Source organism: Narcine bancroftii, chromosome 13 (assembly GCF_036971445.1).
Source record: "Narcine bancroftii isolate sNarBan1 chromosome 13, sNarBan1.hap1, whole genome shotgun sequence".
Taxonomy (NCBI): domain Eukaryota; kingdom Metazoa; phylum Chordata; class Chondrichthyes; order Torpediniformes; family Narcinidae; genus Narcine; species Narcine bancroftii.
The window spans coordinates 69,051,021-69,075,997 of record NC_091481.1 but is presented as its reverse complement, the minus strand read 5'-3'; the positions used below and the strand labels follow the sequence as shown (position 1 = coordinate 69,075,997).

The 24,977-nt window shown below is 46.1% G+C and overlaps 1 protein-coding gene and 1 long non-coding RNA gene across 6 annotated transcripts in view; one reads left to right on the top strand and one right to left on the bottom strand.

The window, feature by feature from the left end:
• Positions 1-19,373, bottom strand: part of sun2 (Sad1 and UNC84 domain containing 2) — a 60,982-nt gene extending 41,609 nt beyond the window's left edge. For 4 of the 5 annotated variants that reach the window (XM_069908529.1, XM_069908532.1, XM_069908533.1 and 1 more), the window contains exon 1: positions 19,207-19,373. The gene's annotated coding sequence lies outside the window, so the exon portion shown is untranslated. Of the gene's footprint in view, positions 1-18,495; positions 18,698-19,206 lie in introns of those variants that run through there. The other variant, XM_069908530.1, reaches the window with a different exon arrangement.
• On the top strand, positions 18,404-24,230 carry LOC138748405 (uncharacterized). Its single transcript, XR_011347997.1, has 2 exons — positions 18,404-18,784; positions 24,104-24,230. It is a non-coding gene; the product is annotated as an uncharacterized lncRNA (long non-coding RNA).
• The last annotated feature ends 747 nt before the right edge of the window (positions 24,231-24,977 follow it).

The following is a 24,977-nucleotide window of genomic DNA, read 5'->3' as shown; positions in this document are numbered from 1 at the left end:
GCTTGCTAATCAGATACAGGGGAAGCTTCTCATACTAAGGGAGCTGTGCTAATCGAATAGCTGCTAGGAATGCAGTCAGCTTTCTTTTGCCTTAAGACAACCAACCAACATCCACTGCAAGTAGGAGAAACACAAGAATGGCAGATTCATCCACCCTGCCTCCACTCTGATCCACCAGTCTCTCCAGCTCCCTCACATCTGCTCTGACAGGGAGACATTCTGCACCAGCACCTCAAAATGTATACTTTCATCCTGAAACTTGGCTTCCTCTCCACCAGAGTTGAGAGTCCCTAACTCTCAACCTCACCATCTTACTCCTCTCCCCTTGAACAGAATTCCCCTGGTCTTCCTCCTCTGCCCACTCCCACTCTAATACTTTTTCCACTTGCATTATTCCAACAAAGCCCAGCAACTCTATCTTATCTTCCCTTGAGGTACATCACAACCTTCAAGACTCAATACATGGACACAATTTATATTAGGGGTGGCATGTTTAGCACAACGCCATTACGGTGCTAGGGACCCGGGTTCGAATCCAATGCTGTCTGGCTTCAGTTTCCTCCCACACTCCAAAAATGTAAATTTAAACATACAGCACGGTAACAGGCCCTCCAGCCCACGTGCCCTTGCGGTCTAATTACACCCAATTAACCTACAATCCCCATGCGTATATTTGGGTGGCACAAGCTTGCAGACCAGATGGCCTGTTACCGTGCTGCATGTCTAAAAAAATTATAATTTCAACTTTCCTGTTTGTGGTTGAACTGGCTGGTTATGATACATATCATCCTTGTGCAATGCTAACTCATTTCTGTTCTCCATAGTTCCAGAATATAGAACAGTAAAGGCCCTTCGGCACAGTGTTGCACCAACCCATATAAACCTACACCACGATCAATCCAACTCTTCCCTCCATGCCCATCTCAATTTTTGTACATTTATGCTGCCTGATCTGCTGAATATTTTCATTTTATTTCACAATTTTAACAGCTGCTATGTCAAGTTTATTGTCATCTGATTGCACAAGTACAACCCGATGAAACAGCGTTCTCCGGTCCTCGGTGCAAAACAGGAAGATGCACAGGAAGATAACACACATACAAACAAACAATACACATGCAGGACAAGTATTTCATCTATACAAATAAACAACATTTCATGAATATGAGAGTCTCGGAGGGTCAGCGTGAGCAGTTCCTTTGCTCGTTCACCATTCTCACTGCTCGTGGGAAGAAGCTGTTCCTCAGCCTGGTGCTACTGGCTCTGATCCTCCTGGATCTCTTCGCCAGTGGGAGCAGCCGTAAGATGCTGTGTGCAGGGCGGAGGGGGGTCCTCAATGATTTTGCCCATCCCCTTCAGACAATCCCAGTAAATCTTGTCGATGGAGGGGAGGGAGACCTTAGTGATCCTCTCTGCCGCTCTTATGGTCCTGTGGATTGACCTTGGACCCATTTCTTTGCAACAACTGGGCCACTCTGTGATGCAGCCAACCAGGACGCTATCGACAGACCTCCTATAGAAGGTTGACCTAATGCTGGCCGCCTCAGTCTTCTCGGGAAGTGCAGTCACTGTGAGGAGATGTTGAGTGTCCATGATGGGTCACCAGTTAAGTGAACTTCAAGGAACTTGGTGCTCTCCACTCTCTCGATGACAGTTATTGATGTGTAGTGTTGGGTGGTCATTCTTAGTCCTCCTGAAGCCCAGGATCCTCACAGGTTCCACATACATTTTCTCCCTTCCCCTGTCATCTTCCTAGAGTTATCCATCTCCAGACAAGAATACCTTTCTCACTCTTAAATGGTGCCAAAAACAACCATTACTTGACTAAGCTTGGTCTCCATCCTATCACAAACATTTCCCCCATTCTCAAAAAACCTCCTTTCAGTCACGTGATGGAGTAGTGGCCGGTCGGGGAACTCCAGCCCTCTCCGGAAAAGTTTTAAAAAAACACAGAAAACACAAAGGCACAAACACAAAAATTAAAATAAAGTGAAAGTAAAGGTGGGAAGAAAATGGCAGCGAAGAAAGAAAAGTCGAAAGCAATGGGAAGAAGAGAAGAAGAAAAGACATCAGAAGAAGAAGGGGAAGGCCTTACCTGTCCGAGGAGGCCCGCTGTGGAAAGAGAAGCCCGCTCCCTCAGGTCAGTCGAAGTCCCGAGCTCGGGACTACAAAAATGGCTCGCGGAGCCAAGCAAAAGTGCGCAACCGCGCATGCGCAAGACAAAAAAAAACACTGACGGGAGGGGGGACCAGCTGAGGAGTCGATCTCCACAGCTGAGAATGACGGCTACAGCACAACAACAACAAGAGAACATAGAAAACAACGAGAACAAGAAAGAAGAGTAAAAGGAAAACAAGGAAACAACAGATGACCAACCCAGAGGAAGAAGAAGAAGAGCATAGAGAAATGGGAAAGGCAAGACAATGGATTTTTTTTTAAATATATGGAATCAGTAAAAGAATGGCAATCACAAGAATTTAGTGAAATAAAAAGAAGAATTAAAAGTACAGAAGAAAAAATGAATAGATTAGAGATGGTCATGTCAGATATAGGAAAAAGAGTGGATAAGGTGGAAGAACGAGAATAAAATCTAATAAACAAGTTAAAGAGACACAAGAGCTGTTAGCTCAGAAGATAGATATAATGGAAAATTATAATAGAAGAAATAATAAAGATAGTGGGCCTTAAGGAAGATGAAGAAGGCAAGAATATGAGAGAATTTATAAAAGATTGGATCCCCAGGGTCCTAGGAAGACCAGAATTACAGGAAGAAATGGAAATAGAAAGGGCATATAGAACATTAGCCCCGAAACCACAACCACAACAAAAACCAAGATCCATTCTAGTAAAATTCCTAAGATATACAACAAGAGAAAATATATTGGAGAAAGCAATGAAGAAAATAAGAGAAGACAAAAAGCCACTGGAATACAAAGGTCAAAAAATTTTTTTCTATCCAGATATAAGTTTTGAACTCCTGAAGAAGAGGAAGGAGTTTAATACAGCAAAAGCGATCCTATGGAAAAAAGGATATAAATTTATGCTGAAGTACCCAGTGGTACTTAAAATAGTTATTCTAGGGCAGCAAAACAGACTATTCCTGGATCCAGAGGAAGCACGAAAATTTGCAGAACAACTACAAAACAGACAGAGAGATGAAGACATGTAACGAGAGCAAAAATGACCACGAACTATATGTGTGTGTATATGGGTATATATATATGTGTGTATGTATATATGTGTGTACATGAGTGTATCCATATTTAAAAGAAAATATATAGAGTATAGATAAGAATTAATAAGGGAAAGAAAGGGAAGAGAGGAAGTAAGGAGGGAATTAAGAGAGTGACCTTTGTTGTATATGAAAATTAAAATCTTTTCTGGGGGGGGGGGCTGGGTGGAGAGGAGTTAAGGTCACTGCAAAATCAGTTGACGCTTGCGAGTGAATTCGCAAATCCAAATGGAGAGGGGAGATGTGGTTGCCCGACAAGGGATAAAGGGCAACTCAGGAAGGGGACGGGATAGTGGGGTTAAAGAAATTTTAGATAGGAGAATAAGGGAAGTGTTTGATGTTTTAGAAATGTTGTCTTATAAAGTGTTCAAAACAAGAAAGCAGAAATGGATAAGAAGGAAAGGTGATGATGAGGAAACGGAAAGGAAAGATAAACAAATTATGAAATGGGTATGTTGAACTATATGACTTTAAATATTAACGGAATACATAACCAAATCAAAAGGAAGAAACTGCTAAATTTACTGAAAAAAGAAAAAATTGACATAGCATTCGTGCAAGAAACACACTTAACTGAAATGGAGCACAAGAAATTAAAGAGAGATTGGATAGGACATGTAACAGCAGCGTCATATAATTCAAAAGCTAGAGGAGTAGCTATATTAATCAGTAAAAATGTACCAATTAAAATAGAAGAGGAAATAATAGATCCAGCAGGGAGATATGTAATGATAAAATGTCAGATATATTCGGAGTTTTGGAATTTACTCAATGTATATTCACCTAACGAAGAAGATCAAACATTTATGCAAGATATTTTTTTTAAGATAGCAGACACGCAAGGGAACATACTAATAGGAGGGGATTTCAACCTTAATTTGGATTCAAACATGGATAAAACTGCGAAAAAAAATTAACAGAAAGAACAAAGTAACCAAATTTATAATTAAATCGATGCAAGAAATGCAACTTTTGGATATATGGAGGAAACAACACCCAAAGGAAAAGGAATATTCATATTATTTGAGTAGACATAAAACATACTCAAGAATAGACCTATTCCTGTTATCAGCTCGCATGCAAGACAGAGTTAGAAAAACAGAATATAAAGCTAGAATATTATTGGACCACTCACCCCTGATATTGACAATAGAGTTAGAGGACATCCCTCCAAGAATGTATAGATGGAGATTAAACTCCATGCTACTTAAAAGGCAGGATTTTAGAGAATTCATTGAACGACAAATTAAAATGTACTTTGAAATAAATACAGAATCAGTGAAAGATAAGTTTATACTATGGGATGCAACAAAAGCGTTCATCAGAGGGCAAATAATAAGTTATGTAACCAAGATGAAGAAGGACTACAATCAGGAAACAGAGCAGTTGGAAAGGGAAATAGCAAATATAGAAAAAGAATTAGCAATGAAGGAAGACACAACTAAAAGAAGAGAATTGGCAGATAAAAAAATAAAATATGAAACACTACAAACATATAAGGTGGAGAAGAACATAATGAAGACAAAACAGAAATATTATGAACTAGGAGAAAAAATGCACAAAATTCTAGCATGGCAGCTTAAGACAGAACAAACTAAGAGAATGGTATTGGCATCAAGGAAAAAAGTCAAACAAATCACATATAATCCAACGGAGATGAATGAAAACTTCAGAGAATTCTACGAACAATTATACCAAACTGAAAACGAAGGGAAAGAAGACAAAATAGATGAATTTTTAACTAAAATTGAACTACCAAAATTACAAATAGAGGAACAAAATAAATTAACCGAACCATTTGAAATAGTAGAAATACAAGAGATAATAAAAAAACTACCGAATAATAAAACACCAGGAGAAGATGGATTCCCAATAGAATTCTAAAAAACATTTAAAGATTTATTAATTCCTCCCCTCCTGGAAGTAATCAACCAGATTGATAAAACACAAAGCTTACCAGATTCATGCAAAACAGCAATAATTACAGTAATACCAAAAACAGGGAAAGATCCACTCGCACCAGCGTCATATAGACCAATATCTTTACTTAACACAGATTATAAGATAATAGCTAAACTATTAGCAAACAGATTAGCCAACTATGTGCCAAAAATAGTAAATTTAGACCAAACTGGATTTATTAAAAAAAGACAAACAACAGACAATATTTGTAAATTTATTGACTTAATTCATGCAGTAGAAGGGAATAAAGCTCCAACAGTAGCGGTTGCTTTAGACGCAGAGAAGGCCTTTGACAGAGTAGAATGGAATTATTTATTCAAAGTACTACAAAAATTCAGTTTACCAGAGAAATATATTAATTGGATTAAAGCATTATATAAGGGGCCATTGGCGAAAGTGACAGTAAATGGATATATATCAAAACAATTTAACATAAGCAGATCAACAAGGCAGGGATGCCCACTATCACCTTTATTGTTCGCATTAGCCATAGAACCACTAGCAGAACTGATAAGAACAGAAAATAAAATAAAAGGGATAAAAATAAAAGACAAGGAATATATAATCAGTTTATTTGCAGATGACGTTATAGTATACTTAACAGAACCAGAAATATCAATAAAAGAATTACATTAGAAATTGAAGGAATATGGAGAAGTGTCGGGATACAAGATTAACGCAAATAAAAGTGAAGCAATGCCAATGAATAATGCGGATTTCTCAAAATTTAAGAAAGAATCACCATTCAGATAGCAAATGCAAGCAATACGATACCTAGGTATACAAATAAATAAAATCCTCTGCCATCTATATAAACTCAATTATTATCCACTAATGAAAAAATTACAGGACGACTTAGAGCACACATGTCAAACTCTGGCCCGCGGGCCAAATTTAATTATAATTATATTTGGCCCGCAAGATCATTTCAAAAATGTATTAGAGGTGGCCCGCTGGCCGCCGCGCCAGTATAGCGCATGCACAGTAATACAACAAATCTCAGAATGCATTGGCATCAGCCCGCTAATCGCCCCCACCTCCTCTGTTTACATTGCAGGGTCTCACCGTGGACTCTGGTTTTGGGGCCTGGCCGAAGTCAGGGGAAGCCAAGCCCGCTTCCCAGTGCACGGAACCGGAGGCCTCGGGCCTGACCTCGCCAGGACCGTGGCCCACTCCCCCTCCCTGCTGCAAGCCGACCCGCGACTCACGGTGACGGGGCCGCTGATCTGCCGAGATGCCGCCCTGCAGCGAGAGCCGATGCCCCCGCACTGTCGTTGTCCAACCCGATCGCCCGCAAACCCGCCCTCCCGCACACAGGCCTGAGTAAGTATTATGAACTTTAATCTCAGGATAAAACGATCTTCCAAGAGTTTCATGTCACAGTGATAAATATATTCCTGGTTAAAAATGGTCCTGCACCTGGATACAAGCTCATTAGGCATAAAACTTGAAAAGTGTGTCAATCAAAGGATATCTGTACCAATGGAAAAAGGGCATGGCAAATAACCCTGCTAGAGTTCATGCCCACAATCAGTCACCCATTTGATTGTTTCAGGAATCATGTTATTCTCCCACATTCTCAATAGCCCTCAGATTTTACTATTCGACAGCACATTAGCAACATTTGACAAATCCTCTATAGAGAAATATTATTTATTGAATATTTTATTTCTCATTTGTTAATGCTTCTGGAAAGAGTTTATCCAAAACTATTATTAAACATTTATTTTAATAAGAAAAAGTTTAACATTACATATGTTGAAAGAAGAGAAAACATGCAGATGTTGTTGAAAATTTTCAATAAATATTTAGTTCGGCCCTCGACTTAGTCCAAGTTTTTAATTTTGGCCCTCCGTGAATTTGAGTTTGACACCCCTGACTTAGAGCATTGGAAAGACTTACCACTAACACTAATTGGAAGGATAAACTGTATTAAAATGAACATTTTCCAAAGGATACAATACCTATTTCAAGCATTGCCAATACACTTGACGGAGAAATTCTTCAAGGAGTTAAAGAAAATAATAAGGAAATTTTTATGGAAAGGGGGGGAAACCGAGGATAGCACTAGATAAATTAACAGAATGGTATAAACAAGGAGGCTTACAACTGCCAAACTTTAAAAATTATTATAGAGCCGCACAATTAAGATACCTATCAGATTTTTATCAAACAAGGGAAAAGCCAGATTGGACTAGATTAGAACTAGATAAAATAGGGGAGAAGATACCTGAACATATACTATATAAATGGGATGAAAAATTGGTGCAATGTAGGAATTCACTGGGATTGCTTCATCTGCTCAACATTTGGAAGAAGATTCATGTAGAAAGGAATAAAACAAATTACCAACTACCAAAACTAATACTGACGCAAAATCAGCTAATCCCTTTTACAATAGATAACCTTTCCTTTAGAGAATGAGAGAAAAAAGAGATCAAAAGAATAGAAAATTGCTTTTCAGGAAATAAATTATTATCCTTTGAACAAATGAAGGATAAATATAATATAACTCACGATACAGTGTTGGCATACTACCAACTGAAATCCTACTTGAAGGACAAATTGGTCCTCAGCAGTCTGAGGTTACCAGAGGGAAATAATTTTGAATATGTGATTACAGACACAATGATAATCAAAAAATTTATAACAAACATGTATATTAAACTACAAGAAAAGGAGAACGAGGAAACAAATAGTAAAACTAAACAAAAATGGGAACAAGATCTAAACAAAGATAAAGAATGAAACATGGGAGAAGTTATACTCAGGAACTATGAGAAATACAATAAATACGAGGTTACGTATGATACAATATAACTGGATACACAGGCTATATATTACACCTCAAAAGTTAAATAAATGGGACCCAACAGTATCTGACAGATGTTTTCGCTGTAAAAAGGAAATGGGAACAACAATTCATGCAATCAGGACATGTGAGAAAGTGAAAACATTTTAGGAAGATCTAAACCAGATATTAAATAAAATCACAAAAAGCAATATACCAAAAAACCCAGAGATCTTCCTCCTCAGTAACATAAAAAACAAAGAATTTGGACTTGATTTGGATGGAGCACAAAAAAGATTTGTTAGGATAGCCCTAGCTGTCCCAAAAAAAATGTATTATGTCAGCCTGGAAATTAGAAGATAACTTGAGAATACAACAATGGTATATAGAAATGAATAAATGTATTCCATTAGAAAAAATAACATATAATTTAAGAAATAATATTACAATATTTGAACAAATATGGGAGCCATACATGAAACATAATAGAGAAAACCTACCGGCGACATCTACCACCTAAAATGACAGAAGGAGAAGAGAATGAAAAGAATTGACTCAGTGGAACTTCTTGTTTATTTTTATTGAGTGACAACATTGTTTGACGGGTTTAATGTATCTTAGATTCTGAACTTTAAATGAATGGGAGGGGAGGTAGGGAGGGTGGGATGGGAGGAGGGAGGGGGGGAGAAAACGACACTGTATATATTTGAAAAGGAAAATGTATGTATCTTGATCAATGTGGTTTATGGTGTGAAAAATAAAAAATTTAAAAAGAAGCCTCCTTTCAGCAGAAAAGGTACTGGTTTTCTCACCTGCTTCTCAGCTCTATTAAAGATTTCCAGGTGGCATGGTTCGCCAGTTTGTGGATGACAGCAGAGTTGGTGGTGTGATGGATAGTAAAGAGTTGTCTGAGGTTACAACAGGGTCCAAATCAACTGTGAAAGGAATGGCTGAATGACCTTCACTTGGACAAGTGAGATGTGTTGAGCTTTAACAAGTGAAACCAGGGAAGGACAATGTCCTAGAGGGTTGTAGAACAATCTAGGGGGTACAGATCATAGTTCTCTGAAGGTGGTGACACAGACAGGATGATGCCAGCTATATTTGCCTTCAAAGAGTTGGACCACCCTCCAAGTGCTGGGCACAGTTCTGGTTGTCAAACTAAAGGAAGGATATGATTTAAGCTAGAAAGGGTACAGAAACTGTTCACAAGGATGTTGCCTGGATGGGAGGGCTTGTGCTACAAGAAGAAATTGGATAGTCTGGGTCAATTTCTCGGTTTAAAGGAAGCCGAGGATGACCTGGCAAATGTAAAACCATGAGAAGCATAGATAAGGTGAATTGTTATAGTCATTTTCTTCAGGGGAGGAGAGTCTAAAACTAGGGTGCACAGGTTTAAGTAGAGAGGGGAAAGATTTAAACGAGAAAGATCACAAGATATGGGCAACATGATTGGCATAGCAGTTAGGGCAATGCCTTGAAAGCACCTGCAATTGCGACATGGGTTCAAATCCAACACTATCCGTAAGGAGTTTGTACGTTCTTTGTGTTTGCATGGGTTTTCCCCGGAGGCTCCGGTTTCCTCCCACCATTCGAATCATACTGGGGATGGTGGGGGGGGGTAGGTTAATTAGGTGTAAATTGGGCGACACAGACTCGTGGGCAGAAATGGCCTGTTACTGTGCTGTATGTCTAAATTTTTTTTTAAATATGAGCAGAAGTAGGCCCATTGCGTCTGTTCTGCCATTCTCATCATGAGCTGAACCATTCTCACTCAGCCCCACATCTCAGCTTTCTCCTTGACTAATCAAATACTTGTCAATCTCTGCCTCAAATACACCCAACGACCTCACTTCCACAGCCACCTGTGGCAACAAGTTCCACAGACTCACAATTAACTAAAGAAAATTTTCTGCATCATCTCTGCTTTAAATTGACGACCTTTTATCCTGAAGTTGTGCCCTCTTGTCCTAGACACCCTTACCGTGAGACACAAGGAGGACAGATATAGGAAGCAGACTGCCAGAGGAAGTGGGACGTGGGTACAATTACAAAGTTTAAAAAATATATGGATGGCTGGATGAATGGGAAAGGCTCAGAGTTGGCCAAGCACTGGCAAACAGGACAAGCTCAGTTGAGGACCTTGGCTGAAATGTCTGACTCTCATCACTCAATAACTGCTTCCCAGTCCACAGAATACCATCTAACCTACTGTGTGTACAGTAAAACCCCTGGTATCTGGAATTCAAGCAACCAGCAAAAAAAAAGCAAAATAAATTTAAATATTAAAATAAAATAATAGGTAAAAAATACGCAAGTTTAAAATTGTTAAAATCAATGTTCTCTGAAGTAACACAAACCTTTGGTGAAAATGGGAGCAAATATTCGCCCAGTAGAGTGCCTTGGCTGTGCTTTGGTGATTGAATAAAGTTAAGTTTGAACAAAAGGGATTGCCCAGCATAACTGAAGCCGCTCGCAGTTGACTCTTCATAAAATGTCTCCTTATCACTGCTCAACAAGAATTATCCCAGTTAGAAGCTTTATCTGGGGGAGGCGATTCTTTAATTATCTCTAATGTTACTGTTCATTTTTAAGTGAAGTTTGTTCAGTCTAGTATTTTTGTCTTTTAAGCTGTTTATTCTTAATGCAGGAGTATTAGTTGGGCATTGTAAGAGCACTCCTCAAGCAACTGTAAAATACATTTAACTGGCATCTACCAATCCCCACAGATGCTGGATACCAGGGGTTTTACTGTACTTTGTTTTCATTTCAGATTTCCAATATCTGCATTTGTTTTCAACTAATATCTGCCAATAATTAGCAGTTTGAAGGAGAGCGTGTGTTTCTACTCATGTATGAGTAGAGGTTGCCATCAGCAAGCACCAGATAAAATCTCAAGACAATACAAGCCACAGGCCGCGTGACCACACACGAAACTACTTTTCACAGAATTTACACTGCAGAACTTCATTTCACAGAACCTTGTTAATGGTCCTCCACCTCACCGCTGCCCTTGCTTCCTGACACTTCCCAAGTATTTTGTGTGGGGTGTGTAGCGGCGGCTACACTGCTCCTGCAGTAACACACGCAACCAGACGGGTTCAGCTCAGTGAGCAGACTAGTTTATTGCAGGCTGCTGGGCTGCACTTATACTCCCAGCCCGGACCCAGCTGAGAACCGCGCTGACATCATCCGCATCGCGTGGTCCCCAAGTGTGGGTTTCTGAGCCCCGAGCTGGAAGGAAGGGAAACCCCCAACAGCGCCATTTGGCCGGCTGTCCCGCCACGTGGCTTACAGGCAGGGCTGGTTCGCCTGCCTTATGGTGAACCGCCACACAGCCACCCACCCCCCCCAGAACTGGCGCCAATGTCCTTTTGTGCCAGGCAGCTTCGCTTCTTGGGCTGGGCAACGACCACGGGCTCAGCGGGCTCAGCGCTGGCTTCAGTCTGTCCATGGTGAACAGCTCATGCCTGCCGCCTAAGTCCAGCATGAACGTCGAGCCGGAACGCTGTATAACCCTGTACGGCCCCTCGTATGGTCGCTGCAGAGGTGCCGCAGTCGGGACCCGCCGAACGAAAACGAACTCCACGGAAAGCAGCTCGCCAGGAACGTGAGTTGGGTGGGTGCCATGCCTGGATGGTGGTGGGGGTTCGAAGGAGTCCAAGCGTGTCCTGAGGTGAGGAAGTAGTTCATGTGGCGACCGCTGGGGATTTTGAGGTGCGTTGATGAACTCACCAGGCAGTGCCAGCAGCGCACCATAGACCAGCTCAGCTGATGACGCCTGCAGATCTTCCTCGGGAGTGGAGCGGATTCCTAGGAGCACCCAAGGCAGTTCGTCCGTCCAGTCGGGACCGGTGAGGCAGGCCATGAGTGCCGACTTAAGGTGGTGGTGCAGACATTCGACCAGTCCATTGGCCTGCGGGTAGTAGGCCGTGGTGTGGTGTAGCTATATCCCCAACCTGTTGGCGAGCTGTGCCCAGAGCGCAGATGTGAACTGGGCACCCCGATTGCTGGTGAGGTGAGCCAGGACGCCGAACCGGGCGACCCAACCATGCAACAGGGCTCGGGAGCAGGAGTCAGTGGAGGCGTCTGGCATCGGGATCGTCTCGGGCCAGCGAATGGGGCAGTCCACCACCGTAAACAGGTAACGGTTGCCCCAGGAAACGGGTAAGGGCCCGACGATGTCCACGTGAATGTGGCTGAACTGTTCTCAAACGTGCTACTCCTGTACAGGCGCCCTGGTGTGCCTGTGCACCTTAGATGTCTGGCACTGGGTGCATGTTCTGGCCCAGCCAGCGATCTGCTTCTGCAGCCCATGCCATCATGAACCGTTCAGCCACCATCCAGACCGTGGACATGATGGACGGATGTGAAAGGTCGTGGATGTGACAGAAGACCTGCCTGTGCCACTGCTGCGGAACGAACCACTGGCCGCGGGGTGCCCAAGGAAATATTGCACAGGATGGTGCCATCGCCGCTCGGAGTCAGGAGGTCTTGGAACCACAGGCCGGTGATGGCGGTCTTGAAGAACCTCGTCTCCTCATTAGTTTCCTGGTCCTGGGCGAGCTGGTCGAAGTCGAGGCCGGGCGTCAGCGCGCAGATGGCCGGTCGCGAGAGTGCATCAGCAACCAGATTGTCCTTCCCCGCCTTGTGCCGAATGTCGGTGGTAAACTCCGACATGAAGGAGAGGTGACGCTGCTGGCGGACCAACCAGGGATCCTTTGCCATCGCGAGCGCCTGGGTGAGGGGTTTGTGGTCAGCGAAGATGGTAAAAGTCCTCCCCTCCAAAAAATAGCGGAAATGACGCACCGTCAAATACATGCCCAGTAACTTGCAGTCGAAGGCACTATACTTGCATTCCGGTGGGCAGAGCAGGCTGCTGAAGAATGCCAGCAGCTTCCAATACCCATTCACCTGCTGCTCCAGGACGGCACCGATGGCTGTGGCAGAGGCATCGACAGAGAGTGACATATACAGGTTGGTGTGTGGGTGGACGAGCATGGCAGCCTTCACAAGGGCATCCTTGATGACCTCGAATGTGGTGCAGCCTTCTGGGTTCCAAGGGAGCGTCTTGTGCTTGGCTGCGATGAGGGCGAACAGCGGCTGCATGATGCGCGCAGCTCCCGGGATGAAGCGGTTGTAAAAGTTGACCATACCTGCAAACTCCTGCAGCCCCTTGAGGCTGTTCAGGCATGGGAACTCCTTGATGGCGCCAACCTTCGCAGCGGCGGGTGTGGCTCCTTCGGCCGTAATGCTACGGCCCAGGAACTGCATGGACTCTTTCCCAAATTGGCACCTGGCTGGGTTGATGTAAGGCCGAAGTTGACCAGCCAGAAGAAAAGGGCAATTAGGTGGGCCTTGTATTGCGCCCGGTCCTTGCTGGTGACAAGCATGTCGTCCAAATAAATAAAGGCGAAATCCAAGTCCCTGCCCACAGAGTCCAAGAGGCACTGGAAGGTCTGAGCGGTGTTTTTGAGCCCGAATGGCATGCGCAGGAATTTGAACAAGCCAAAGGGGATGATGATGGCCGTCTTGGGTATGTCCTCAGGGTGCACCGGGATCTGGTGATATCCACGCACCAGGTCAACCTTGGAGAAGACCCTCGCACCGTAAAGTCCTGGATGTGAGGGATGGGGTAACGATCAGGAACGGTTGCCTCGTTGAGCCGTGGATAGTCTCCGCAGAGACGGCAGCTGCCGGAGGCTTTTGGGACCAGGTGGAGCAGCGAGGCCCATGGGCTGTTGGACTGCCGAATGATCCCCAGCTCCAACAGGTGCGAAAACTCCTCCTTCGCTACCTGGAGCTTGTCAGGCGGGAGCCAGTGTGCCTTGGCGCAAACCGACGGGCCCTGGGTGGGGATGTGGTGGAGCATATCATGGCGCAGCGAGGCAGCAGAAAACTGTGGCTTGTCTAGTGTCGGGAACTCGTCCAGGATCTGCTGGAACTCGTCTCTGGACGTGCTGATCGTGACCATCTATGGTTGCTCCAAGCGGGAGGCGTCGAGGTGAACAGCCTGGTAGGTACGAGCGTCCACCAGAAGCCCGTGTGCAAGGAGGAAGTCTGCACCCAGGATGGCAGTCGGAAGGGACAAGACGGTGAACATCCACGCAAAATTCTGTTGGCCGATCTGGAAGTGGACTGTCTTGTCTCCATACGTCTGGATTGCCGTTGCGTTGGCCACACGGAGGGGAGGTCCACAAGATCGGTTCCTGGATTCGATGCCCATGGCCGGTATGACGCTGATCTGGGCTCCAGTGTCAATGAGGAACCGCCAGCCGCTGACTGAGTCCCGCAGCTAGAGAAGGCTGTGTCCTTGGCCAGCCGCCGCAGCCATTAACATTGGCCAGCCTGGTCGTTTCCCTGGAACGAGCAGGGCTAACGACACTTCCGAGCCTTGGCTCCCCAGCACTGGTGGTAGAAGCAGAGGCCTGTAGTGGATGCTGTGGCCTTGGTTATGCTCTTGGGGGCCCCTGCAGGGGCCGGGTGCTCTACCCCAATGCTAGGGGCGGGCTTGGCATGGTCGTGCCCATGCCTCGTGACCTGCTGGACCACTGACCCTTCCGAGGATCGTGCGAGCCATAGCTCTTGGGCCTTCTGGGCAACCTTCCTCGGGTCAGTGAAGCTCTCCTGAACCAGCAGCAGGTGTATATACCCGGGCATATGTTCGAGGAAAATGCACTCGAAAAGTGGTGTGCTCACCCATGAGTGCGAGCATCTCGTCCATCAGTTCCATCAGGGACCTGTCCCCCAGGGCGTCAAGGTGCAGCACCCGAGTGGCACGCTGGTGTCTGGATAGTCCGAGGGACCCAGTAAGAACTCGCTTGATGATCTCGTATTTGTCCTCAGCTGGTGGGTGCTGAACAAGGTGCAGCACGCGTCTGACGGTGGCCTAGGGCAGCGACCACTTGGTAGAATTTGGTCGTGTTGGACAAAATCTGGCAGAGGTGAAACTGGGCCTCCGCGTGGACGAACCAGCTCCTGAACCCAGAATCCAGGCAGTTTCACGGCTAGAGCGCAGATCCCAGGCTCGCTCATGATGGGTTCAAAGATGTTTGAACCAGTTGGGGTCACCAATTGTAACGGCGGCTACACTGCTCCTGCAATAACACACGCAACCAGACGGGTTGAGCTCAGTGAGCAGACTAGTTTATTGCAGGCTGCTGGGCTGCACTTATACTCCCAGCCCAGACCTAGCTGAGAACCGCACTGGAGGGCGCTGACATCATCCAGGCATCACGTGGTCCCCAGACGCGGGTTTCTGAGCCCCGAGCTGGAAGGAAGGGAAACCCCCGATGGCGTCATTTTGGCCAGTGCCCCGCCACGTGGCTTACAAGCGGGGCCGCTTCGCCTGCCTTGTGGTGAGACTCCACAGGGTCATTATTGAAAATGGGCATTTCATCTACGATGGGAGAGCACTGACAAAGTTTCCAAATACAAAGTATCAAAAGTGGGCCTGTTAGCTACATCCAGCGTCACACATGGCTGTTTGTGCCCACTCGAATCAGAATTTATTGTCACGAGCAAGTCATGAAGTTTGGTGTTTTGCAGCAACATCACAGTACAAACATTATAACCATCTTACAACATCACTATATAAAAATAAGACAATGTCGGTGGTTCATTGATTATTCAGGAATCTGATGGCAGCCGGGAAGATGCCGTCCTTGTGGCCCTGAGTGCTCCTCTTCAGGTTCCTGTACCTTTTCCTCACTGATGGTAGCAGAGTGAAGAGGGCAAGGCCTGGGTGGTAAGGGTCTTTGAGGATAGAAGCTGCTTTTTATAAGACACCGCCTCGTGTAGATGTCCGTGGAGTGAAGCCTGGCACCAGTGATGTCGCAGGCCAACTTAACAACCCTCTGAAGTTTATTCTTGTCCTGAGAGTTGGCACCTCCATGCCAGGCAGTGATGCAACCAGCCAGAGTGGGTTGCTCCATGGTTCACCTGTAGATGTTTGAGTGTTTTCAGTGAATACTGAATCTCACAAAGTATAGCCACTGGCGAGCCTCCTTTATGATTGCATCAACATGGAGGCTCCAGGACAGATCCTCAGAGATGTTGATACCGAGGAATTTGAAGTTCTTGACCCTCTCCATTACTGAGCCCTCGATGAGGACTGGGTCGTGTTCCCCTGATTTCCTCCTGAAGTCCACAGTCATCTCCTTGGTTTTGCTGACATTGAGTGCAAGGTTGTTTTCGTTACACTATCTCCTGTACGCTTCCTCATTGCCATTTGTGATTCTTCTGACATCATCGGCAAACTTGTAGATGGCATTAGAATTGTGCCTGGCCACAGTCATGGGTGTATAATGAGTAGAGCAGTGGGCGAAGCATGCATCCTTTTTACACACAGATAATGGTTGGTACGCGAGACAAGATGCAAGAGGAAGTGGTAAAGGTGGGTACAATTATAACATTTTAAAGACATTTGGACAGATAAACAGACAGGAAGGGTTCAGAGGAATATGGGCCAAATGCAGGTGGGACGAGCTCCAACAGACAAGTTTGGATGAAGGGTCTGGTTCTGTGCTGCCTAACTCCACGAGTAAGTTCATGGATCTGCTTTCACCTCCGTCCCACTGGAAATCTCACTGAAAAAAATAAGAAACCACTCATTGGTTCCAAACGTTTTCAATCTGCGCAATGTAGGTCATAAAAACAATCTACAGATCCTGGGGTTTGTGCAGCACGTAGAAGTGTGGAAGAACCTCCACCGGAAAGACAGCCTAGCTGTCCCCATGCATCTCTCTCTGACCTTGAAATATGTTCTTCTTGTTCACACTGCTTCTCTCCATTAATTACTTCAGCCCAACTGGGAAGTGATGCATGTTTCACATGCAGGTTTCTCTCACACATTGGAACACTTCAGAACCAACGCAGCCCTGGGAAACAACTTAATTTCCCCATTTCTATCAAAAACATCGGCTCACCACTTCTCTCTGCATTGTGTCTCCTAGTCACTGCCCTTAACCCCTAGTATGTACAGCCTATGGGGATTGGTAGATGCCAGATAAGTGAGTTTTCTGGTTATTTGAGATTGTTTGTTGTGTGATGGGCAAACTAACGGCGAGGCCTACCAATTTTAAACTTCTGTATTTTTTACCAATTTATTTTCCATGATTTGTTTTTGCTTGTTGCTTGAATTCTGGATCTACTATGTAAAAATCCGACACACCATACATCATCATGTGAAAGCCCAAATCTACACCCCTTTAAAGAATATTTTCAACCTAATTAAACCCAATACATTTTTCAAATTTGATCACAGGTAATTGCCTTTAACAACTAAAAAAGTCTGTTGGAGAAACTCAGCAGGGTCAAGCAGCAACAATGGGAAAAATATTTTTGACATTTCAGGTCAGAACAGTTCATCTTATTCCAGATTTTTTTTTTGCTCCATCTTCCAGACTCCTGTGAGTTCTGTCCGCAACAGTTTCCCTGCCACCGTTGAGTTCAGTTAACCCCTTACATTACATAATTCTAGTCAACTGGTTCCACTCTCAAAGATCCAAGGAAAACTGAAGTCTCACCACAGCACAAGCAGAGCATCACCACAGTCCTCCCGCTAGCTGTTGACACTGTTGGGTGTCACATCCCGACAGACAGCATCAACTCGTCAGGGGCACACACCAGTCAACTCAAAGCAGGCGGCATAGGGAAGCCAGGGATTAACACAGGGACAGGATGAGAGCATGAGGTTTCACACAGCTTTCTTACAACAGTAACTGCTGACAGAAGGGGCCAATTGGTCTGATCCTGACCAGAATACTCCCATCACTGAGGACATCTCAACATTCTTTCATTGTCATGTAATAAAACAGGAGCAATATTACACAAAATTTCCTTTAGGTTACCTTAAGGCAAACAAGATTTGCCATCAGAAAAAATGCCCTGCACTCCTTAAAGTCAGAGAGAGAATTCCCCCAGGGTCACTGACTGTCCATGGATTCTTCTCCAGCACTCCCATAACTTTCAGTCCAAACCATCAGAATTTATCGTCATGAACAAGTCACAAAATTTGAGGTTTTGCGGCAGCGTCACAGTGCAAACATTTATAGAAACCACCTTACAAAATAAATAAAAATAAGTGCAAGAAAAAGAAAAGGTCAATGTCAGGCAGTGCCTGCGGTCACTGTACTTTCAGAAATTTAATGGCAGAGGGGAAGATCAACAGCCACTCACCGACACTGCCACCATAAATAATCCTTACTGCCTAGTGTGGGCCCCACCAGCTGATCTGAGGCCTCCCCCCACCAGCTGATCAGAGGCCTCCCCCCACCAGCTGATCTGAAGGCCCCCCACCAGCTGATCTGAAGGCCCCCCCTCCCCCCACCAGCTGATCTGAAGGCCCCCCCTCCCCCCACCAGCTGATCTGGCCCCCTCCCCCCACCAGCTGATCTGAGGCCTCCCCCCACCAGCTGATCTGAAGGCCCCCCACCAGCTGATCTGAGGCCCCCCCCCACCCCACGTGTCCGAGGGAGCCCCCTAGGCTGGCGGCCGGGTCAGCACTCACCTGCACGGGGGCCTGTCCTGTCCCGTCACGTTGCCAGCATCTGGAGCTAACCGCCCCTGCGCTCCCCACCCCACCCCACCCCACCCCGGAGCGGGGAGCCGGCGGGCCCGGACACGCGGGGAGCAGCGAGCGACCGGGCGATCGCCTCAGGTGAGCTCCCGGCGACACACACACACACACACACAAAAAACGCCGCCCTCGACCTCCAATCGGCCGTCGCCGGCTGGGGCCGCCCACCCAACCTCGGGCCCGCACCCCGCGCCCATTGGACGACGGCCCGTCAATCAAGGTAAGGCTGCTCTCCTATTGCCTGCTTTATTCAAAAGCCGGGTGTCCGTTGCTGCGGCGATTCGGCCCGACTGTTATTTAAAGGGACAGGCACTCAGCTGAGAGGGGTGGGGTCCTTCTAAATGGAGATGGGCAGAGGGTGTAAGGCAGTTAGCTGTCGTTACACCATTCAACGAGCTGATCTATCTCCCCCCTGTACGCTTCCTCATTGGCGTTGTGATTCCGTCAACAACCGTGGCGCCATCGGCGAACTTGTGGAGATGGCATTGGAATTGTGCCTGGCCGCACAGTCACGGGTGTATAATGAGTAGAGCGGTGGGCTGAGCATGCCTCCTTGTGTCACAGCGCCTAAACTTGCACAAAAAGAGATTTTTGCGCACATTGATGACCAAAAGTGAGAGGTCAAATTAGAGCAAAACTTACTCTAGGTCGTCTGAGGTCCCAGCTGCTGAATCAGTGAAAAGGAAGAATTCTGAGTCAAGGAAGATCTTCTCATGTCTTTGTTCCCTTTCGTTTTCTGCTCCACTAATTCTTACCACCTCCCATCTACCCAACTTGTCTGTTCCTACTCGAAGCAGGAATGGAAACAGAAATTGTGAACCACCGCTGACATCACAGTTGCAGTGTGACAGCACAAAGCGACTCACCGGGGTCTCGCAAAGGTCCTGAACAAGGACCTCAGTGCAAGTCCTTGAAACTCTTGCTCAGGGCAGGATGGGCCCTTCACCCAATCTACCGTAGTCGAGACCATGTAAAAGTCAACCCCCCCCCCACCACGTTTGGCCCAAAAATATGGTATTTTTCTATATATAAAAGTCAACTTCTTGCCTATCTGAGTTCCTGATGCCCCAACCGTGGACTCTCACTAGACCCTGTCAGCCCACCCATCTGAGCTCCTGATGCTTCAATCGACACACGTACTTACCATGGTCAAAAGTAGTATGTGTGTTATCACCAACCCCTAAATTTTACCCTAAAAATTGGTCCGCAAAATTCGACAATTACACATGCATATACAGCACCTCAAGGCAAAACTGTTCTGTCACCTGCAGGTTGGGCTTGCTGAGTCCAGTCAATGTATAAGGATCTTAATAAACTGGAAAACTCAATCAATACACAACGTGCCGGAGAAAGTCGACAGGTTAGGTGGCGTCCATGGGAAGTTATAGGCAGCCAGCGTTTCGGGGCTGAGCTGGAGTACCAAAGATCGGGCATATGGCCAAATGAGAAAGTGGGGAGAGGGGGAAGGGGGAGGAGAACAGGCTGACAAATGATAGATGAATCCAGGTGGAAGGAGAGAGAGGGAAGAAAGGAAAAGAGCTGGGTGATAAGGGTGGAGGGAGCTGAGGGCTGAAAGATCTGCTCTGAATAGAGAGAGGAAGGGAAGGCAGTGAAGAGCTGGAGGAGGGGAAGGAATGGGAGCTGGAGGAGGGGAAGGGGTGGTAGCTGAGGAGGGGGTGTGGAGCTGGAGAAGGGTAAGGGGTGGGATACGGGCAGGGGGTATAGGAAATGAAAGGAGTCAGAGGGATATGCAAAAATGTAATGGAAGAGAAAGGGGAGAGAGAAAGGTACTAGATACTGGAGGTCGATATTGATGCCGTCCGGTTGGAGATCGTCGAGGTGGTTGTTCTTCCAATTTATGAGTGGTTTTATCTATGCAGTGCTCGAGGTCACGGTCAGAGATGTTGGTGTGGGAATGGGGTGTGGATTTGAAGTGGGCGGCCACTGGGAGGTCATTGCTGTGGCAGTGGACAGATTGAAGGCACGCAACAAAATGGTGCCCCAGCCTGCATCCAGTCTCCCAGATGTGGAGGAGGCCGTATAGGGAGCACCGGATTCCTGTACTCCTTCCCCTTCTGCCCCCACTCCTTTTAGTTTGGTGTGCCTGATATCAACGCTCCTGAAGAAGTGCCCAGGCCTGAAATGCCTACTGCCTTTTACTTCCCATGGATGCTGCATGACCTGCTGAGTTTCACCAGCATGTCCGTGTACCTGTCTAGAAAGACAGAGGAGTTTTAGATGAGACAATGAAGTATAAAGTTATACAGCAGGGAAACAGGCTCTTCGGCCCCACTCATCCAGTCTTGCCCAAGTGCCCAGCTGGCCTGGTCTCATTTGGCCCACATCTTTCCGACCCATCATGGTCCGAATGCCTGTCTGATCCTCGTAATTGTTCTTGCCTCTGCCACTTCCTAGCTCGTTCCACATACCCACCGCCCTCTGTGTGAAATAGTTGCCCCTCGTGTCCCTTTTAGATTTTCCAAACCCTGAAGGGTGTTTCAATCTAGAACAGGGTGAAACACGAAAGTCTGCAGACGCTGTGATTGTAGTAAAATCGCTGGAGGATCCCAACTCACAGGAGACAAGGAAATATCGCCAATGGGCCTGAGCCCTTCTACAAGCAATAAAGCCAGAAAAGAAAGTCTCCAAATTCAGACAGTGCCGGCTGGGGAAGGAGTCCAGACCAACAGAAGGTGTTAATTGGACATGATAAGAGGAGAGGGAAGAATTTATCATGGAGTGGAGAGACAGAGATAGGTGGGGGGTGGGGTTTAACAAAAGCCAGAGAAGTTGATGTTAATGCCATCCGGTTGGAGGGAGCCCAATCAGAAGATGAGATGTTGTTCCTCCAATTCGCGGGCGGTCTCAGTCTGGCCGTACACGAGACCACGGACAGACATATCAGCAATGGAATGGGGTGGGGAATTGAAATGGGAGGCCACTGGGAGATCCACGCTATTGTGGCGGCAAGGCCAAGGTGCTCAACGAAGCAATCTCCCAGTCTGCGTCCAGTCTAGGACACTCTGCCTGAGGGATTGGTGGGGGCAAGTTCACTCAGAACATTCACAAGTACTCAGACAAGTCTTTTACATCCTGTGACACACAAGGCTGCAGACCAATGCTGCTAGATGCAATTTGGGTAGGTAGGTAGTTGATAGCTAGCAGAGCCATGCTGGGCTGAAGGGCCAGTTTCTAGAAATCCTGTGTAATTCTATGACCTGAGCTTTCAGAGAGCCAAGCATATAGAACATTCCAGCACAGTACAGGCCCTCGGCCCATGATGTTGTGTTGACCTATGTAAAATTACTCCACAGCAGTCTAAATCTTCCCTCCCTCACACCCATAACTCTCTATTTTTCTTACATTCATGAGCCTGTCTTAGAACGTTTTAATTGAGCCTCCACCATCATCCCCGGCAATGCATTCCAGGCACCTGCTACTCCCGGTGTAAAAAAACACAGTAATCCTGCCGCCTCCCCTAAACATCCCTTCCTGCACCTCGTACAGACATCCTCTGGTGTTTGCTGTTGTCGTTCTGGGAAGAAAAGGTGCTGGCTCTCCACCCTACGACAGCGCCTCATGATCTTATACACCTCCATTAAGTCACCTTTCATCCCTCATCCCTCCAAAGAGAAAAGCCCTGGTTGTCAACCTCATTTCCTATGACATGTTCTTTAGCCCAGGACACCTCCTGCCAAATCTCCTCTGCACCCTCCCTCCGGGATATGCAGTGGAGGAGGATGTGCAGGCAGAGCACAGCGTGAGGTGGTAGGAGGTTACCCACCAGTCAAAAAAGCAGAAGTGTCACGTATTTTGAAATGGTGAGAGATTGAGAAATGTTGCTGTCTAAACATCTCACTGGAAGCCAACCACCGGTGCTGCAAGCTTCCCTGAACTTCCTGTTGGCCGTCACTACAAGCCCCCATCCCACAACCACTCTCACCTCTCCATCTCCACTGCCCTAAGAATTAATAAATGATCACAATTATCAAATTCTATTTGTTTATAAATACAAAATTACACACCGTGCCGATCCAAGGAAATAGAAAAAAAGAAAAGGGTCCCCCAAAGTAAAAGAGGAAAAAAAAAGAGGTAATTCTCCCATATAATGTGATTTCCAAACGCATTAGTTACACACACCTCACTGAAAAAAGGCAAAGGAGGAAAAACCCAACACCCAACCCCAACCAACCAATTTTCCCCTGCAACCGCTGCAACCGTGTCTGCCTGTCCCGCATCGGACTTGTCAGCCACAAACGAGCCTGCAGCTGACGTGGACTTTTTACCCCCTCCATAAATCTTTGTCCGCGAAGCCAAGCCAAAGTTACACACAGGTGAAACATTATGCGGTTCATCCAGAGTTTCCCTCTCCCTTAAGGGGTAAATGCCTTGACATGGACATCACTAGGGATATGGGAGATAGTGGTATTGGAGTCCGGAGTGTTTGGGAGGGGGGAAATCATCAAAGATTTACCCCCAAATCTCTTACTCAGTGATGGAATCTGGAATCCTAATGACTCAAAAGGTCCTGTTTCTTCTGTTCTCCAGTGAAGAAGAGGGTAATGGTGATCATAGGGACTGTAGGGGAGAATTGAAGGATGTCAGGGGCCTGTAACAGCCAGGAGGGGAAGGAGTTGTTCAATTGAAGCAATTGCTTGCCAACTTCCCTTGTCAGCGACCTCCCACAGTGGAGACACTAAAGCCGACAGCTGTGTTCCTCAGAGACAAGGGTATCTGATTTCTGCACTGAGGTTAAAAGTCAACTTTTTTACCCCTCCCCAAGGCAGCTTTTTTCTGCTTGTCAATCACCAATGTTTCCCTCTTAAGTGGCCTCCCAGGGTTCTAGCTCCCAATCAAAATCACATCATAATCAATTGGGCCCTTGTGACACAAATAGTGTTTCTGAGTTCATTAATCATCTTGTTTTGCAAATGCGTGCCATGAGAATCTGGAATCAGGATTTATTGTTCTGAACTTGTCATGAAATTCGTTGCTTTACGGCAGCGTCATGGCACAAATATTACATTTAAAATTACAATCGGTAGGTCACTAAAGACTCTCAAAAAATTCTACCATGGAGAGCATTCTGATTGGTGGCATCACTGTCCGGTACAGAGGGCAAAAGATCAGGACAGGAACAGACTCCAGAGGGTTGTTAACCTGGCCTGCGACATCATGGACACCAGACTTCACCCCATCAAAAACATTTACATGAGGCGGTACCTTAAGAAAGCAGCCCCTATCCTCACCACACAGGCCGTACCCTCTTCACTCTGCTACTATCAGAGAAAAGGAGCAGGAGCCTGAAGACAAGCACTCAGCGGCACAAGGACAGCAACTTCCCCTCCGCCATCAGATTCCTGAATGAACAATGACCCACAGACACTGCCTCACTTTTCATGCACTATCTTTATTTATTTTTTGTATGGTGATTTATATAAATGTCTGCATTGTGACCCTGCCACAAAACAATGAACTTCATGACATGTTCATGACAGTAAATTCTGATTCTGATCACTGCTTGTCTCCTGGAATGCAGCTTCCCTGTGAAGATCTCCATCGTTGAAAAGCCGAGCACCCGTCACCGAACTCAATGATTGAGAATTGGCAGCAACAGGTCAGACTGGGAGAATGAAGGAGTTTGATTAAACGGCTGTTCAAATGGGCTCGAATTGTGGCTATGCCCAGTCCCAACACTGGGAGGCAGAGCAGAGAGCAACACACACACACACACACACACACACACACCTTGGAGTGCAGAGAGCACAGCAGGCAGAGTCTGCCTGCGTCTACACACACACACGCACATGCACACACACAGGCACACACACGCACACATACCGACAGACACAGTCACAGATACATCCTCACACACATACAGACAGTCTCACACACACAGTAACAGACACATCCACACATACGCACGCATATGCACACATGCACAGTCACAGACACATCCACACATACAGAGTCACACACACACAGTCACAGACACACACACACACACAGATACATCCACACATATACAGACAGACTCACAGTGACAGACACATCCACACACACCCCCACATACATACAGACAGTCTCTCTCTCACACACACACATCATCTGTCCTCTGCATGGGCTGAGAGCTCAGGCTGATCTGAGTGTGTTGGGAATTCTGACACATGAAAGGATGAAGGAGCTGGTATTTTCTCTTTCGAGATGAAGGATGAGAGACAACTTAGTTGAGATGTATAAGATAATGAGGGGCTTGGAGAGGGTGGAAAGCCAACACCTCTTTTCTTGGGAGTTGTGGTCAATACCAGAGGACATCTATTTACTTTTTTTATTTCATTATATACAGCACAGTAACAGGCTTTTTCAGCCCATGAACCTTGCTGCCCAATTACACCCAACTAGCCCACGACCTA